Source organism: Poecile atricapillus, chromosome 10 (assembly GCF_030490865.1).
Source record: "Poecile atricapillus isolate bPoeAtr1 chromosome 10, bPoeAtr1.hap1, whole genome shotgun sequence".
NCBI lineage: Eukaryota > Metazoa > Chordata > Aves > Passeriformes > Paridae > Poecile > Poecile atricapillus.
This window is the reverse complement of record NC_081258.1, coordinates 18,841,422-18,846,513: the sequence shown is the minus strand read 5'-3', so window position 1 is coordinate 18,846,513 and position 5,092 is coordinate 18,841,422. Positions and strand designations below refer to the sequence as shown.

Sequence of the window (5,092 nt, the reverse complement as noted above, 5' to 3'; positions counted from 1 at the left end):
CCCGTGCCAGGACAGAAGGGACGAGGCCAAACCCTCTGGCGTAGTCCCCTCCCTTCCCGGGGTGCATCTCGCTCCTGATAAGGTGATGTAGATAAGGCCCGGGCTGAAACACCTTGGATTGCATCTTTGGGTCAATACAGCCGGATTTATGGCTGCTCCTGCACAAACATTTTGAGAAGGGCTGAGGAGCAGCCACCTCACACATGTGTCGCTCTCCCAGGGCAGAGCAGTGGTCACGTCCAACCAACAACTGTCAGCTTGCTCGCCCACCAGCCCTTGGGGAAAGAGCAAATGGTGTCACTTGAGGCTCGTGAGGACAATAAATCAATGTCCCACCCAATGGAGACCATTGAGGCAGGTCAGCATTGAGAACCTGAGTTGTTTCTGTGAGACACCACAGTGCTCACACCTTGACTTGCAGCTGGAAGGGGAAAATGAGGCTTCATTCGGGCTGTACACACAGTCTGACCCTGCTCCACAGGCAGAGGCGAGGTGGAGGAGGTGACTTCCACCCACCACCCTCCATCCCTCTCACCTGTGTCTTCCTCCTGACTCCAGGCAGCCCCAGCGTCCCAGAGCTCCCTCTGGGGCAGAGCTGGGCTGTGCTGGTGAATTGTCATCGTGGAAGGTTTCAAAGGATGGCAAATGATGAAAATGGAAAAGGCTGGGAGGAGCTGGGCAGACTCCCTCGCAGATGTGTGGTGTTGCATTTCACGCTGATCCGCGCTGGCTTTTCTGGGAAAGGTCCGCGTTATGGAAATTCAATTCTAGCTTTTCCCCCACAGGCCTGTGCGTGTTTGGTCTGGGTTTGTTGTTTTTATTTTAATTTACTGAATTTTACACAAAAAGTCTTTTCTTGTTAAGACTCATGAGCTGTGCTTCAAAAGGCCGGAAATAATAGGGTTGGAGTGATTGGTTTATTCCCACTTTGATCTTCCAGATGCCCTCCCTGACATTACAGCTCCCTCTCCAGTGACGTGGTTTTGTGTCAGAGGGTCTTTCCTCCCCATGAGCTGTTCTGAGAGATCCAGGTCAACACCCTGTTGAATCTGGAGGAAAAGAAGAGTCTTGAGAAACAGGGAGATGAGCTGCCAGAAAAAGAGTCCTGGCCAAATAAATGTGATTGTCAGACTGCCTGAACTCTCACTGAACCAAGAAGCAGGCTGGCCCCATGGATCCCAGCAATCTCCAACCAGCCAGAAATATTCCAAAATCTGAGTTTTTAACTGTCTTTGTCATACTAATTTGATTTAATCCCCATTTCACTTTTTGTTTTAATATTTTTCTTCATATCCTGGGGTTTTACAGTGGACATTGCAAGGGGTTAATTTTAGATAGGCTTTTCCTCTATAAAGATTGGGTGTAGAAACTTTCAGCTTTACTTTCTTATCGTTTCTGGGGAATAAAATAATTTCATGTGCCATATTTTCCTTTTCCTTCTTTCCCTTTTTAAGAACATGTTGTAACCAGTGGTGCAGAAATGACTCCTTGCTTAGATAAGACGTTATGTTTTTATCCTTGGACTGTGCCCCAGGCTCCCAGTAATGCCAGCATCAGCTAAGTTGGGATCTGATTACTTGTACTTGCCTCTTACTCAATGTCAGGCTTGATTATGCCCATTAATCTGGCTTTTTTTTTTTTAAACTGAGCTGTGGGCACAATCCTGCCTGATTCTCAGCACTCTGATACTATTACAGCAAAGATTTTTCACATTTCTACAATTCTGTGTTGTTGTTGGGGTTTTTTTTGTTTGGTTGGGTTTTTTTTTAATGGATTTCTAGCCATTAAAATAGTAATTTCGGTATTTACCAAGCTTTTGGGCAGCTGTGTCTCAGACGAGAGAAATCTGGGCTCCTGCCCTGATCTTGTTGACTTTAGAGATCTCTCAACGTTTTCCATCCCTCAGTATGATGTGAGGGTTGAGGATAATTTCCAAGGAAAGTTGAGGGATGAGGATGTGCTTGGACAATTTTCAATCTGGGAATGACAAAAGGTTAAAGAGAAAGTTTCATAGCTCGGGACCAGATTTCAGCACCACATCCACACTGATAATAAGGACTGACTTGTGGAAGGTGGTGTTGGAGGGACAGAACGTGGCATTTTCTCCAAAGAGCGCCCTGTTCCAAACCAGCCCAGCACAAAAGCAGCCCTGGGGATGGACAAAACCTTTCTGATGTTTGAGCAGTTCCTTCCTTTTCCTCTCCCTGCTTTCTGACATCGCTTTCTGGCTCAGGAGAAATCAAACTCACTCAGAGTTGGCCTCACATCTCCTGAGCACTGTTCGTGTCACAAGGAAGTGACAGTGGCCCAGCCAAGAGCCAGCAGTCTCCAGCTGGTTTCTAATTACCTTACCATGATCCAGCCAGGCAGAGCAGTCAGGGAGATGGGGAGAGAACTCAGATCCTTCCCAGACTGTGGCCACAGAGAAGATGGATTTGAGTAGAGATTTGTGAGGCTGACCAGCTCTTTCTGCTGAGACACCTCCCAGGATGCTGTCCTTGGGCGCTCAGGCATCAACTCACCTGCACAGGCATCTTAGGTGGATAACCAAAGGAAAACTGGCTGGTATAACTCCATCTTCCCAGTCTGGAAATGGATGTCAATCCTCCTCCATATGGACATAATCCTCTCTTCAATGTGTTTTCCATTTATTCCTCTTTTGACTCTGAGGCTGGATGTAGCTGGAGGGTGCAGGGGAAAGGGGAGAAGGGAGAAAGAACCAGAGTTAAGTTTAATAAAAATAATATGAACGTTCAAAGTTTGAGCTCTGGGAATGAATCAAGGTGGATTCTCCTGTGTGAGGGCACAGGGCAGGCTCTGGTGAACACATGGTCCCAATAAGACAGCACACTCATTCCTAGAAACACAATTCAGGTGCTTTTGGGAACGCTTGTTAGACAAGATGAAGTGCAGCAAAGATAAGGACACTTTGATTGATTAAGAGAGAACGCAAAGTACTGCGGGCAGGGCGTCAGAAATAACATTTCTTTGGCCAGGTGAGTGCTGGGGGAAGATGTTTGCAGGCCATGGAAGCTGCACATCCATCTCTGGAGGTTGATTTTAATGGAAAGCAACTCAATGCTGCATATGGGCAGAGGTGCCTGAGAAACTAAACTTAATGAAGGACTTGTGTCTGTGCAAAATGGTGAGGCAGAAGTCACCAAATGTATTTTTGAAAGAGAAGTTTTCTTCTTGTATTCATAGAAAGTCATTTAAAATCCCCTACCACTGTTTTGAAATTTTCTCGGACTGAAATGCAGCAATAATTATATTTTTGTGAACGTGTAGGTTTCAGGAAAAGGATTTTTATGCAGTGAGCATAAATCCATCAATGATCAGGTGGTTCTCAGAAGCAACAGTAGCCATAATATTACCTACCTGGACAGATGGTGTCTGGATAAAAACAATAATTTAAAGACAGAAGGCAGCAAGGCTCTTTTCTGGGTAATGTATAATTAGAAACAGTGTGCTTCTGACATTATAAGCAGTGTGAAATCGTATCCTTAACATGCAATTACCATGGCAGACATTTCCAAGTCATCTAGACCAGATGTTATTAAATCAGCTCCTTCCTTTCCTGGGTGCAGTTTGATATTTGGGATACACTAAACAGAAAAATGTTTCTTTACATTTTCAGGTATTTCCTATTGCAATGAAAATTACATTTCTACATGTGACTTCTGCTGTGAGGGTCTCCTTGTTCTTCCAGCTGTTATCTCCCAAAAAGTGTAGTGATTATGCATAAAAAAAAACAATTTAAGAAATTTCTCAAGTCCAATGATGGAAGATGACCTGATGGGCATGGGAGAGCATCACCCACCATGCAGGAGGATGGAGAGGAGAAAAAACAAAAAATATCAGGACCTTCACCTCCTTTATCTCCAGACAAACTTATTTTGTTTTTCTGCTGCCAAACACGTTCATTTATCATTTACTCACTTTGCTTCAGAACAATGAGGTTTGCTCTTCCATAACAACCCCTTGGAGTAAATAGAAACTTAAACAAGCTCCAGTCACTATGCTGGAAAAATTTCCTTTATAACAATTCAAACAAACAAGCAAACAAGCCAAAAAATAAAACAAAAAAACAAACCACAAACCATGAAATCCTGCCCCAAAAAACCCACTACAACAAAAGATCAAACTCAAACCAAATTAAAAAACCCTTAAAATACTCTTTCCACCAGGTTGGAATGATGGATTTTGGTCTTTACAAACTGTCAAGTACAGATGACGCAGAGACCCCTCTGCCAGCAGTGACTTCAGGTTGACTAACTTCGTGAAATTCCCAGTTATTTCACCGAATGTTCAGCACAGATGAAACCTGACTTGGATTTGGGGAATAAATCTGAGATGTTTTACATTTTTCTGATGAGCAAAGGTCAGGCTGATGACTTGTTCTTTCTGAGTTCACTTAACTTTTGTTCTTGGCTGCAGAGCACTTGGCCAAGGCCGGAATTTCAGAAGCACAAAGGGCTCCTTTTGATTTCCAAATGCGAAGCAGCCTGAATTTCAGCTCTGTTGAGAAATGGGAGCTCCCACTGGGAATAACAACTGGATTTGCAAAGATGCAGCCACAGGTCACTGGTGATTTTGAAATAAATCCCCTTTTCTGGACACCTGAGTGAAATCTGATTAAAACCTCATTTCCCCTGTGTGGGGTCCAAGATCTTTTACAAACCTGGCAAAGGCTTCCTGGCCAACACCTGATGCCTCCATGCACCAGTTGGAATTTATCTTGTTTTCCATAAGCAGAAGTAAATTCTCAGGAATAAGAAATGCCTGCAATATTTTTGAAAAAAAAATTAAAAATAAAGAATTCCTTGCATTAATAAATACCTCTATCTGTGGGTATTCCTTGAGGATATTTCAGAGGACTTCTTGTCTCTTTTCCTTTCTGGAAAGAGATCAGCTGATCTACACTTGAAATAATTATGGAAAAACAGGAACAAGCTTCATTTAGTACATTTTGTGGAAAAAAAAAATGTTGGTTTCATTTGTAATTGAAGTTCACTGAAGGGCAGGCAATTAAATTATTTAATAATGAATAAAAAAGTGATAAAAGGACAGAAAAAGAATATTTTGGTTCTTA

At 43.1% G+C, this 5,092-nt stretch overlaps 1 long non-coding RNA gene across 1 annotated transcript; it reads right to left on the bottom strand.

The window, feature by feature from the left end:
* Positions 1-541: 541 nt before the first annotated feature.
* LOC131582701 (uncharacterized) lies at positions 542-4,758 on the bottom strand. The gene is made up of 3 exons (XR_009278383.1): positions 4,682-4,758; positions 2,523-2,681; positions 542-1,049 (listed from the first exon to the last, which is right to left on the bottom strand). It is a non-coding gene; the product is annotated as an uncharacterized LOC131582701 (long non-coding RNA).
* Between the last annotated feature and the right edge of the window lie 334 nt (positions 4,759-5,092).